The sequence below is a fragment of the Schistocerca piceifrons genome, chromosome X, assembly GCF_021461385.2.
Source record: "Schistocerca piceifrons isolate TAMUIC-IGC-003096 chromosome X, iqSchPice1.1, whole genome shotgun sequence".
In the NCBI taxonomy this organism is placed as follows: Eukaryota; Metazoa; Arthropoda; class Insecta; order Orthoptera; family Acrididae; genus Schistocerca; species Schistocerca piceifrons.
Window position 1 is genome coordinate 89,122,977 of NC_060149.1, and position 13,945 is coordinate 89,136,921.

General features: G+C 44.3%; 1 pseudogene; it reads right to left on the reverse strand.

Annotated features, from left to right (window-relative positions):
* Positions 1–12,752: 12,752 nt before the first annotated feature.
* Positions 12,753–12,870, reverse strand: LOC124723246 (annotated as a pseudogene).
* Positions 12,871–13,945: the final 1,075 nt, after the last annotated feature.

Below are 13,945 nucleotides of genomic sequence, written 5' to 3' on the forward strand. Positions count from 1 at the left end.
CTCCGTGGTGCTGTTGTCTCAACATTTTGAGCGCTAGTTTGGTTTCTGGACCACCTTAATGGCACCCATCAATACATTTATATTGAAACTTCTTTATTTAAATGAGTGTATTTGCACTTAAATTGCAGAATGTATGAGAAGATGAAACTTCTACGTTATTTGATTCTGAAACAACTGATCAAAACAGAACGTACGGAGCCTACTTTCTCTTTACTTTTTCTTATCATGTCAACACTGACCCACAATATTCTAGCGCAACGCAATCTGACTGCTCAAAAAAATTACAACCTGACTTCAAATAGTTACTGAAAAGAAATCTTAACAATAACCTACACATTTCATTAAACACTTACCTCAGAAAAATCTTCATTACGCAAACTACTGCAATATATCGAGCGTCAATACTGCCAGCTAAATAAAAGTTTTAAACAACTGAAGCCACTAACTACTAATAGGCATGTGGTTAGCAAAGGAAAGATTTTATTGCAAACCAAATAATGTATTTTTTATCTTAGTAATGTGACATCCAGTTCAAACACGAATATAAATCGTCATTAACATCTAGTACAAACGTATATAATCACGAATAATATTCAATCTCCAAGTCGAACATCTATAGATCGTTAGCCTACGCTAACACTTCAGACTTCTACCCTCCATCAATGCTAACTTCTCACATCTAACATCCATCACTGCTCGTTGTTCACCCCCAACTGCTCAATAGTACTTTCATCACTGCTGGTGAATAACTCCCGACTGCCCAACATTACTCGCGATTAACTTCCAACAACGAGTCCGACCAGCCACAGAGTCTCTCACAAAGAAAGCGCAGTCAGAGACCCAATGCAAAGCGCTACACAGCGCTGCCAACACACAAGCAGCCCACTTACAATATCACTGCGGAAATACAGGGTTATTACAAATGATTGAAGCGATTTCACAGCTCTACAATAACTTTAGTATTTGAGATATTTTCACAATGCTTTGCACACACATACAAAAACTCAAAAAGTTTTTTTAGGCATTCACAAATGTTCGATATGTGCCCCTTTAGTGATTCGGCAGACATCAAGCCGATAATCAAGTTCCTCCCACACTCGGCGCAGCATGTCCCCATGAATGAGTTCGAAAGCATCGTTGATGCGAGCTCGCAGTTCTGGCAAGTTTCTTGGTAGAGGGGGTTTAAACACTGAATCTTTCACATAACCCCACAGAAAGAAATCGCATGGGGTTGAGTCGGGAGAGCGTGGAGGCCATGACATGAATTGCTGATCATGATCTCCACCACGACTGATCCATCGGTTTTCCAATCTCCTGTTTAAGAAATGCCGAACATCATGATGGAAGTGCGGTGGAGCACCATCCTGTTGAAAGATGAAGTCGGCGCTGTCGGTCTCCAGTTGTGGCATTAGCCAATTTTCCAGCATGTCCAGATACACGTGTCCTGTAACCTTTTTTTTTCGCAGAAGAAAAAGGGGCCGTAAACTTTAAACCGTGAGATTGCACAAAACACGTTAACTTTTGGTGAATTGCGAATTTGCTGCGCGAATGCGTGAGGATTCTCTACCGCCCAGATTCGCACATTGTGTCTGTTCACTTCACCAGTAAGAAAAAATGTTGCTTCATCACTGAAAACAAGTTTCGCACTGAACGCATCCTCTTCCATGAGCTGTTGCAACCGCGCCGAAAATTCAAAGCGTTTGACTTTGTCATCGGGTGTCAGGGCTTGTAGCAATTGTAAACGGTAAGGCTTCTGCTTTAGCCTTTTCCGTAAGATTTTCCAAACCGTCGGATGTGGTACGTTTAGCTCCCTGCTTGCTTTTTCGTCGACTTCCGCGGGCTACGCGTGAAACTTGCCCGCACGCGTTCAACCGTTTCTTCGCTCACTGCAGGCCGCCCCCTTGATTTCCCCTTACAGAGGCATCCAGAAGCTTTAAACTGCGCATACCATCGCCGAATGGAGTTAGCAGTTGGTGGATCTTTGTTGAACTTCGTCCTGAAGTGTCGTTGCACTGTTATGACTGACTGATGTGAGTGCATTTCAAGCACGACATACGCTTTCTCGGCTCCTGTCGCCATTTTGTCTCACTGCGCTCTCGAGCGCTCTGGCGGCAGAAACCTGAAGTGCGGCTTCAGCCGAACAAAACTGTGTGTCGTGACCATATGTCAATGAATGGAGCTACAGTGAATTTATGAAATCGCTTCAATCATTTGTAATAGCCCTGTAGAGGAGAATGCTTATGTTCCTTCTTGGACTTACTACTAAGCAAGAAGGCGGATTGTACACTAAGCCATTCAATATTTACGAGGAAGAGCCACACAGAACAGTACCTGCACGCAACGAGCTGCCACCACCCAGCTCAACGGCAATCACTGCTGACCACCCTGGTGCACAAGGCATGTGTCATTTGTGATAAAGAAAGCCTCCCAGGCGAACCACAATACCTGAAGGAAGTATTCGGCAGAAATGGGTACAATGAAACACAGATCAGTAGGGCGTTCAGGAAGAGACAAGATGCTGGAAACCTGGGAGAGGAAGAAGACAAGAGACTCGCTTTTCTTTCTTACCTAGGACCTCTCTCAGTCAAAATTGCGAGGCTATTCGAAAAATCCAACATAAAGGGCGTCTTCCCATCACCGCCGAAGACTAAAGAGTGATTTGGCTCTTCGAAAGTCCTGACGAAAACTGAACGTATTTGGAATATACACCATCGTCTGCGAATGTATCCAACAATACATTGGGCAAACGCAGCGCTGTATTTCGAAACGCTGCGAGGAGTACATCGGTCATGTGTGAGTGGGACATACAGAGAAATCAGCGATAGCAGAGCGTAGCGTCAAGGAGAGTTGCATCTTTGACTTTCAGAACATCAAGCTGCTTTGCCGAGCACCCTTATATTGCGGTTGTGTTATAAAGGAATCCACTGATATACAGATTCATGAGAATCTAATCGGACGAAGTATACGAATTGAGGTCTGCATGGAATCTCGCGTTGGTGGCAATACGACGAGAGCGCGCCCAAATCGCAATACAGAGATGCGAACAGCGCGCCTACTAACCCACCCCCTCCACTCCAGCCTCAACTCCCACCCCACCAAACGGCCAGACAGTACCCTATCGCCCTTAGCCAGGTGGAGGGAGCATACCCTAGTATAAATAGTATGGCCTCCGCAATATCTTTAAACTTCGCCAGAAGATCGTTACTCAATGACAACCTTCGAAACGTCGGGGTATTTTAACACAGCCATCCGGCTGGAAATCCTATAGATTTTCATCTACATGTTTTCTTGTGTAAACCAATGTCGCAAAAATATTTCAATACGTATTTTTTTATAACAAGGAAACCTGTAGAGGTATAATATAGTTTGTAGGTACCAAATGATCACTAGAGGGATGGATACATTATTTACTTATTTATTCGAATAACTCTTTCGGATGCTACGATAAATTGTTTTGCTTCTTTGCATTTAATTTTCTTTGCTTCCAGACTTCCTTCATCCTTTGGGAGTGTCGTTCCTTTTCTTCCTGGATCCACTTTCTTCCTTTTGCAGATACCTTTCTTTCCCGAAATCCTGTCTTTTGTGATGATTCTCTAAAAACTGTAATGTTATGTGTTATGTTTATTCCGAGTCCTGTGTTTTTCATACCTTTGTCAATTTCGTTGAACCACGTGGGTTTGTATTTGTAACTGTCTAGTAAATTGAAGACCTGCTTTGTTAGTCCCTTGTTATCGATTCGGTTTACGTTGTCCTAAACTGCAGTATTTTTTTCCTCCTTACAATTGTTGGTTTTCGCATTTTCTAATAGAGCTCTCTGTTTGATCTTATTTAGTATTAAACATTAGTATTACTTCTAGGTCGCAGTATTTTCCCTAGAAGTAGTCTTTCAACTTTTTCCAGTTTTTCGAGATCCCCAAATCTTGTTATTTCAAGTCTTTCTGCAGCATACAATGTTTTAGGCCTTACCACTGTTTGATAGTGTCTAACTTTTGCGTTTCACCACAAAGTTTTTTGTTACATGTGGTTTTGTCATTTGGAATGGCCTCTCCATTTTATGTACTCTATCTTCTATGGTTATTTTTTCTCTTTTGTTGCTTGTTACTCATTCTCATAGGTATTTAAAACAGTTTGTTTTAGATATTATGTTGTAATGGATTTTAAGATTTGGAGGCTCATCACTGGTGTATGTCACAAAAGTGTTCTTTTTTTTCAAATGATAATTATAGTCCTATTTTGTCTGCTTGTTTCTGTAATTCTGTTATTTGTTCTTTGGCACTACCAAGTGAGTCAGTAATTATTGCCATATCATCTGCAAAAGCTAGACGATCTATGGTGAATTTATTTGGGCTTCTTCCTATCTGAACGCCCTTAGTGTTGATGGGTCTTGTCCATTCTCTCACTATCTTCTCTAATGTCCAGTTAAAAAGTAGGGGTGGTAAACCATCTTCAATTTTGATGGTTCCCCCAAATAATTTACTTTTGAAGTTGTGTTTGTTAAAGTTCCTTTCATTGTTTCTGTCGTCTGATTGTTGCGTCCAGATTCTTTCAAAATGTTGCTCAGTCCATATCTATAAATTGAGTCATATGCTTTTTAAAACTTTACAAAAGTTCTCACGTATTTCATTTTTCTTATTGTCTTCGTTTCTAGTATGTTCTTCATATTTAGTATTTTCTCTGTACAAGACCTTCCCTTCCTAAGTCATGCTTGATACTGCCCTAAATGTGTGTCGAGTACTGATAAGAGGGAGATCCCTCTATCATTGTTAGGATCAGTTTCCTTTCCTTTTTTATGTGGTGAATGTATTAATGCCGATGTCCATTCTGATGGTAAACTGTTTGTTGTCCAAATTTCATTAATGATTTCCGTTAGACATAGAATAATGTTGTCACTAGACATTTTACTCCGCCGGCCGCGGTGGTCTAGCGGTTCTAGGCGCTCAGTCCGGAACCGCGCGACTGCTACGGTCGCAGGTTCGAATCCTGCCTCGGGCATGGATGTATGTGATGTCCTTAGGTTAGTTAGGTTTAAGTAGTTCTAAGTTCTAGGGGACTGATGACCACAGATGTTGAGTCCCATAGTGCTCAGAGCCATTTGAACCAACATTTTACTCCAAGTCAGGTATCCGAAAATTTTGGGTACGTCCTTCTTGATTTCCTTCTTCCTGAAACGACCCTGTCTCAGACAGTAGGGTGGATTACACAAATCCCTGAATCGTGATTGCCTGATGAAGAAACCAATGAAAAACTGCTCCCTATGTGGAAAGTCTGTTGCTAGTAAGCCTTGCACACGCCATAAGTAGTAAGGGCAGTAAAAATTGTCATATAGAACGTTCCACACGGTCTGTTTTACCCTGTACTGGCGGGCCAATTGCCTGGTACCGACACAGCGGTCGCCTTCCACAGTGCTGATTACATTTTTCTCCAAGTCTGATATCCGAACATTTCGGGTACGTCCCTCTTGACTTCCTGCTTCCTGCCTCAGACAAACGGCGAAACACAGTTGCAAACATTGCATGCTTTGGTGGTTGTCGACGGGGATAGGTCTCCTGATACAACCTTGGTGCCCGCCGCCAGTTGTCATTTGCCTTTCCGTAAGTAAACACCACGTTGGCAAGCTCCCGATTCGAATACGGAACCATCGTGTACAACGCTGTATCTCATCCACTACAAGGTGAGACAGCAAGAGAACTGAATCGGACACAACACTACCTATTAATTTGGCAGGAGAGTGCGTTAGGGCACAGCGTATGGGGAGCACTACCACACTCTAGGAGGAAACCTTGCACACTGTAACTGTGGCTGCAGGGTACAGCGCGTATTAGACCGCTGTCTCTGTAACAAAATATAATTGACTAAATGGTCTCTAGCATGGAAACCATGCATTTCCGGACATAAGTTCATTGCATCTCTTATGTTCCGTATCCTCTCATCGACCAATCTGTAGAGTTTGTACACGGTGGAGAAAGTCACCCTGTATATATAGCTTTATGTACAATATTTGAATGTTGGCCATAAAAGTAAATTTCGTTGTAACGAACAGAGAAGTGTGGCGCCAGCAATGCTGAATAAGAGACACGTCTGTGGCGCGAGGCCTTTGGTGCAAGATTTGTGGTTCAGTGTAGCGTTATGAATTCGGGAAATGCGCTGCTGGACATGGATTTCCTGCAGAATATCGGCCGCAGTACATGTGAAAGCTTTTTTGCCGTCTGTTACGTGTTGAACCCTTGTCACCATTTACTGGTGATAGTTGTACACTATTGTACACTGCGAGATCTGTATCTTTCGATGGATGTTAGAAAGCGAGCTGATACGCTACGTTTTGCAGTGTGTGTCGCAATGTGCTACAGTGAACACTGAAGCCTGTTTAAATTAATTTCTGGTGACATAGTATCGCTAAACAGAAAGTAAATAGGTGTCATTCGATATTTTTATTACCTGTTTTCGCCGGTCGTTGAGGCTGAGCGGTTCTAGGCGCTTCAGTCCGGAACCGAGCTACTGCTATGGTTGCAGGTTCGTATCCTGCCTCGGCCATGGACATGTGTTATGTCGTTAGGTTAGTTACGTTTAAGCAGTTCTAAGTTCTAGGGGACTGATGACCTCAGATGTTAAATCCCATTGCGCTCAGGGCCATTTGAACCAGTTTTACCTCTTTTTCAGTGATTACAGAATTAAATAACGGCCCAGAATTCCAGTTATTCTGTAAGTTAAGCGCTACTGGACTTTGAAACTGAGAGCTCACGTGTGAAGTTCATTTGTTATGACAGGTCGCTTTATTTGGATCAGATGTACTGCTGGCTTTACTGCACAAATTCGCATATGAACCTTGCAGACGCAGTATTCTTGTCAGAACTGTTTTATTTTGCCTCTATTATTGTTAGGCGACCATTTACCTATGAAATCAGTTTTATTAAATAAAATAAACTTTATTCAATTTAAATAATAAGTACCTGTCGTCTTCAGTTACTAAAATTATCTATTTGGTTAATTTATCTGCAAACGTTGGCATATTTCGCAGCTCTTGTCGTGTGGTAGAAAACTGAATTGTATCTATCCTACAGCCAATTTGGCCAACCGTTGATAAATGGAGCCATGTGCCACCACCCTTTAGACATGTTATCGGACAAAAATTCTGTTAGATTACACTTTTCTGACCCTCTAAGATTTCGACCAAAGTTTTTAACATTAGTCTTATTAGTCGCAAGGGAGAGGCCAACATTCATTTTCTGTCTTCCCAACTGATAGAAATGTAGGTGAAGTAGTAGTAAAGTAAACACAGGATACCGTATGGAACTTATTCACCAGTCAGTTAATGTTCATGCATCGATTTCTACCAGTTAGATGAAAGGCACGAAACGTATCACATCTCTGTGAAAAAGTACTCGCCGCAGTGGTGGCTGGTTGAGTTACAGGTGCTCCAAATACAGCGCTACCGAGAACTCACCTGTTGCTTTCCGCCACTCAGCCCGGTCCAGCGACACTGCAGCCGCCATCACCCACCTGGCCTGCACGAATTCCGACATTGCGCCCCAGCTGATGTTCACGCGCAGCCTTTGAATGAAATGGCGCACGTGGGAAGAAGTTGGTTGGCCGAAAACTAAGTATCCAAGCATCTGGTAAAAACAGACTATGTTGTTCAGGCCCTGTTTCCTCCAGTTAAGTTCATGTACATCAGAATCAGTTTCAAACCTAAGATAAATGCTTACGAAATCAGAATTCAAGGAGCTTTCACAGAAGCCCCTAGCTCAAACCAATCGTCTGCCCAATGTAACGCCGGCCGCTGTGGTCGAGCGGTTCTAAGCGCTTCAGTCCGTAACCGCGCTGCTCCTACGGCCGCAGGTTCGAATCCTGCCTCGGGCATGGATGTGTGTGATGTCCTTAGGTTAGTTACGTTTAAGTAGTTCTAAGTCGAGGGGACTGATGACCTCAGATGTTAAGTCCTATAGTACTTAGAGTCATTTGAACCCAATGTAACTTCGGCGAAGTAGGCGACCATAGTGGGATATCACATAAAATAAACTGCCACACGGAACGTCATACGTGAAACACCAGTATAGTTCTGATGCTGCTTAGCACTGCTCCCCACTACTATTAAATACCCACACTCAGTCGCAACCGGAATACCATCAGCAATGATTATCTACCACAATATTGAGCATTTACGCAGTAAGATAATAAGTGTAGCCCTACTTACCAATATCCGTGTGAAACATGACTCAACAGCGTGACATAAGCTTTGGTCATCTGATGTAACCAAGCCTAAATCTGCAGTTTTTGTCACGGGTTCAAAATATAACTTTTTATCGCCAAAGACTTTATATTCCTTACGCGAATGTGCATAGCTATACTGATAGAGGTATTTAGAAATGTTGTTAACTGTTAGTGTTTTACTGAGTGACTAACGGCAAAACGGATATTACCCTATGAACAAACCATCATACGATTTGGCACAACAGCTAACTCGACCACAGGAGGTAACGTATCGGAAGTCACACTAGGCTAAGGCGCCGCAGTCATGGGCTGTGCGGCTGGTACCGGCGGAGGTTCGAGTCCTCCCTCGGGCATGGGTGTGTGTGTTTGTCCTTAGGATAATTTAGGTTAAGTAGTGTGTAAGCTTAGGGACTGATGACCTTAGCGATTAAGTCCCATAAGATTTCACACACATTTGAACGTTTTTTTTTTTTTTTTTTTTGTCACGCTAGGTTTATCGGAATGCATTGCTTTGTTGGGTACAAATTCTGATGAGTGGAATGGGTGATTGTATGGGTGGTATCAAAATCACTTATTTAACCAGCAGAATATCTTTTATGAACTATGGCGACAATTTTATTCATCTAAAGAGAGACGGTCACCACCGACAGCTCTTTCAAATACGTTAGTTAAACAAAATTCGCGTCAGAAACAGAAGCACACTATTATAATTAATTATTGACTAGAGGGTCCCGTAACATATTGTAGTAGTGGAATTATTTCGGTACAAGCTTCATAGGGACTGGATTCAGTCTCGGACGAGAGATATCAGTTTTATCTGCTCGTGAGTACATTCTCGCACTCATACAGTGAAAATAGGTGACCATGGTTTATTGGACTCTTTACTGTTAGCAAGACAAGCCGAGTGGCCGCTCAGTTTGAGACGCCATGTAACGGATTGCGCGGTCCCTCCCGCCGGAGGTTCGAGTCCTCCCTCGGGCATGGGTGTTGTACTTAGTGTAAGCTAGTTTCAGTTACATTAAGTAGTGTGTAAGGCTAGGGACCGATGACCTCAGCACGTCCCTTAGAAATTCACACAACAACACAGTGGGAAGTGTGTATCATCAAGTCAAAGATAGGTGATTGCCAAAATTATATAAAAAACCAGATAAATGGTTGCTGTACTATAATTCTCAACACATAAGTTTAGCTTAGTTGGCGTCAGATCGTGAACACGCGTAGTTCCAATAAACAAAGAACATTCTACTAGGCACAAAGAATCAATCACTGAAATAGCATTAAACTTCACACGAAATTCTCCGTTCGATACACGAGTTAATGATGGACTAATTTAACAAACGTTAACCCCACAGTGCTTAATATAACAGATTATATGAGTACAAGACGTTGGCCGAACTCTGAACAAAGCAGTGGTCATAAAATTACACTCTCACAAAATCTAATAAAATAATCAAAAGAGGGTCGTCGAATCGTTTCCATAGGATAAACGCATCTGGTATAAAACGTGTTCAACATTTATACAGCCAAGATAACACTTTGAAATATCTACGTCTTCTATCGAACTAAACAGATCCTCAGAGCTTCTCTGGTCATTTACCCAGGTTCAGTCAGGATGAGAATCATGGTTCTCGCCGAAAAACGGCTCTCCTTTCAAACCGATGGTGGGAAATACACTCCTGGAAATTGAAATAAGAACACCGTGAATTCATTGTCCCAGGAAGGGGAAACTTTATTGACACATTCCTGGGGTCAGATACAGCACATGATCACACTGACAGAACCACAGGCACATAGACACAGGCAACAGAGCATGCACAATGTCGGCACTAGTACAGTGTATATCCAAATTTCGCAGCAATGCAGGCTGCTATTCTCCCATGGAGACGATCGTAGAGATGCTGGATGTAGTCCTGTGGAACGGCTTGCCATGCCATTTCCACCTGGCGCCTCAGTTGGACCAGCGTTCGTGCTGGACGTGCAGACCGCGTGAGACGACGCTTCATCCAGTCCCAAACATGCTCAATGGGGGACAGATCCGGAGATCTTGCTGGCCAGGGTAGTTGACTTACACCTTCTAGAGCACGTTGGGTGGCACGGGATACATGCGGACGTGCATTGTCCTGTTGGAACAGCAAGTTCCCTTGCCGGTCTAGGAATGGTAGAACGATGGGTTCGATGACGGTTTGGATGTACCGTGCACTATTCAGTGTCCCCTCGACGATCACCAGTGGTGTACGGCCAGTGTAGGAGATCGCTCCCCACACCATGATGCCGGGTGTTGGCCCTGTGTGCCTCGGTCGTATGCAGTCCTGATTGTGGCGCTCACCTGCACGGCGCCAAACACGCATACGACCATCATTGGCACCAAGGCAGAAGCGACTCTCATCGCTGAAGACGACACGTCTCCATTCGTCCCTCCGTTCACGCCTGTCGCGACACCACTGGAGGCGGGCTGCACGATGTTGGGGCGTGAGCGGAAGACGGCCTAACGGTGTGCGGGACCGTAGCCCAGCTTCATGGAGACGGTTGCGAATGGTCCTCGCCGATACCCCAGGAGCAACAGTGTCCCTAATTTGCTGGGAAGTGGCGGTGCAGTCCCCTACGGCACTGCGTAGGATCCTACGGTCTTGGCGTGCATCCGTGCGTCGCTGCGGTCCGGTCCCAGGTCGACGGGCACGTGCACCTTCCGCCGACCACTGGCGACAACATCGATGTACTGTGGAGACCTCACGCCCCACGTGTTGAGCAATTCGGCGGTACGTCCACCCGGCCTCCCGCATGCTCACTATACGCCCTCGCTCAAAGTCCGTCAACTGCACATACGGTTCACGTCCACGCTGTCGCGGCATGCTACCAGTGTTAAAGACTGCGATGGAGCTCCGTATGCCACGGCAAACTGGCTGACACTGACGGCAGCGGTGCACAAATGCTGCGCAGCTAGCGCCATTCGACGGCCAACACCGCGGTTCCTGGTGTGTCCGTTGTGCCGTGCGTATGATCATTGCTTGTACAGCCCTCTCGCAGTGTCCGGAGCAAGTATGGTGGGTCTGACACACCGGTGTCAATGTGTTCTTTTTTCCATTTCCAGGAGTGTAGATGTCCCGCTAGGCCTCACCAACCACAGCATAAGAAATTGTACGTATTTCCTTGGCTCTATTCTCAGCTTTCGTATTTTTCTAAGACTGCCCTCCTGGGTTAGGCTGCCAAGAAATCTATGTTATGTTGCTACTCTGGCTGTCGGCATAAACATTTAAATTCCGGATACGTACGTATACACTCACTCATGACTTCTTATAGGAAACATGGGGCCTGGGAAAAATGTATATATCTAAATAAGCCAAAAACTCAACCCATTCCTCCTCCAGATGCTACTGGTTGGTTGTGTTTGAACAATGTGCAACAAGAAACTCAGCGTCAAAAGTATGCAGAAAGTGACTATATGCGAGATTAATGAAACGGCTTTGATAACTGTGTTTCAGTACTTCACAAGCATCGTATGAAGTAAGAATAAAGCTGATTGTATCCCTGACGTTGAGCTGCCACCAGCAACATGATCTGACCGCAGCCAATACCCATTACGATCTGCTTTTAGAACACGGGGCCACTACCCCAATTTGTAGCTTTTTCTCACCCTATGGCGTCAGACACATCACTTTCCCTAATAATCATAACTGAGCTACTGCAATAATCCACGAATATACTTAGTCGGGTCCCTCTTGGATAATTTTAGAATCGTTTTGTTTCATACAAAACGTATGTTTTTGGAAGGACTATTCCTTTTCTACCGCCCTGTAGGGACAGCCGATGCTGACGAGGCTTGTCTTTCCCCTCAAACTGCGTCTTAATTTTTAGATTCGGTTGAAGTATTCCAACCCAAACTCCTAGGACATTCAAGATAACTCTTTCCCTCCCTCTGGGATCCGGTATCCACCCACTTGGAGTGATCACACGATTCCTGCAGCTGCACCTCGTCACCTAGTGTGAGAGTGGTCGGACAGCCCTGTCACTCGCCTCCACGAATTCTAATTTCCACTTTATTAAAAACTCATCTAATATTCGAACTGAACATCGGATTTGGATGCAGGTTGCTTCAATAAATAGCAAAATTCCAGGGCAGTTGGAGAAATTGGCTGTGGCAGAGCATATAGTAAAATTCGCCGACACGGAAGTTCTGGCTGTAGAGAACAGCTTGTTCAGAGAAGCTATAGACATACAAAAACATGAGAACAGCTTCAATAAAAAAGAAGAAAGCCTCAAGGTGAACGGATCCCGGATTCCTGCACTGCAGCGAACTACCGTTTCAGGTAGTGTGAGAAGAAAAACCAAAAAAGTAAAGTCCATCCGAACAGGCCTTGGATGGCCCAACGGTATCGACCGGCCACGTGGTCGTCCTCAGCCCCCAGGCGTCACTGTATGCGGATATGGAAAGGCAAGTTGTCAACACACCGCTCTCCCGGCCGTAGGTCAGGTTACGAGACCGGAGCCGCTACTTCTCAATGAAATAGCTCCTCAGTTTGCCTCACAAGGGCTGAGTGCACCCCGCTTGCCAACAGCGCTCGGCAGACCGGATGGTCACCCATCCAAGTGCTATCCCAGCCCGACAGCCCTTAACTTCGGTGATCTGACGGGAACCGCTGTTACCACTACGGCAAGGCCGTTGGCAGTATTGAGGAGAACCGCACCGGAAATGACCACAGAAACGCCCTTGGACGTTGGTGAGCCAGATACACATAATATGCGGCCGCGAGTTCAACTGCAGTCCATCACCATCAGTGGAGGGTAAAGCTTTGACAATGACAGCCACTCGTGCTGGCGAAGCGCCAGAAAAATGATCAGACAAACGTCGGCCGAAGAATCTGAGAAGAAGCCAACAGACAGTTAGCCAAAATGCCATCCGCATATCTTATAATCTGTTCTACAACAAGTTATGGTGTTCTTCAACGTAAGAGACTACGTATTATTATGTTCGGAAATGAGTATCGGCACGAAAATAACCTGTCACTGCCACGTCTAAAGTAGTCACGTAACATGTACGTTTGCAACCATCCTCACTTGTCTAATGAGGCACTGGCACTATCAAGTCTGGAGTTTTAACAACTTGTGCCTTTTTGCATTACACTGCAATAGTGGAGGTTCGGCTGAAAGAGTAACTATTCAAGTATATAGTTATAAAAGTGACGATCAACGCTTGCACACTGCATTGTTCGATATACTTATTTGCCCCAGCTCCACGTTACGGCAGCGGTTACGTAATACATCTTGTTTGTCAAATACTATTTTTGGTAGATACTAATTTTACACATTTGGCATTTGCGAATTAAATACTGGTGAATTACAGCATTTAATTTAACAGTGTACTTTGACTACTGTTCTCATTGGAACACAGAGGAGAAGACAATGTGATATGCAGCAGGATCCGGAAACTCTTTATTACTGTGTTGTGATTCACTTCCTACAGATCTTTGTAGAACAACGATCTAGAGAATCAAGCAGGAACAGAACGTACCAGCATACCACCACTAAACTCTTTCGTTTGTGAAAAGCTCAAAATATCCTCTGTTGACATTGGTATGTGCATAAACCCACAGTCACATCAAATCCAAAGTGCCCCTATGTATCCGTGGAGCATTACGTGTGGTTCCAAAGAGCATTATTGAACGCCAATTAAAAATCAGTTGATTCAGGTTCAGAAAATGATTAGGTCAGAGATTTCCTACCCACCTATCACGGAATCTCC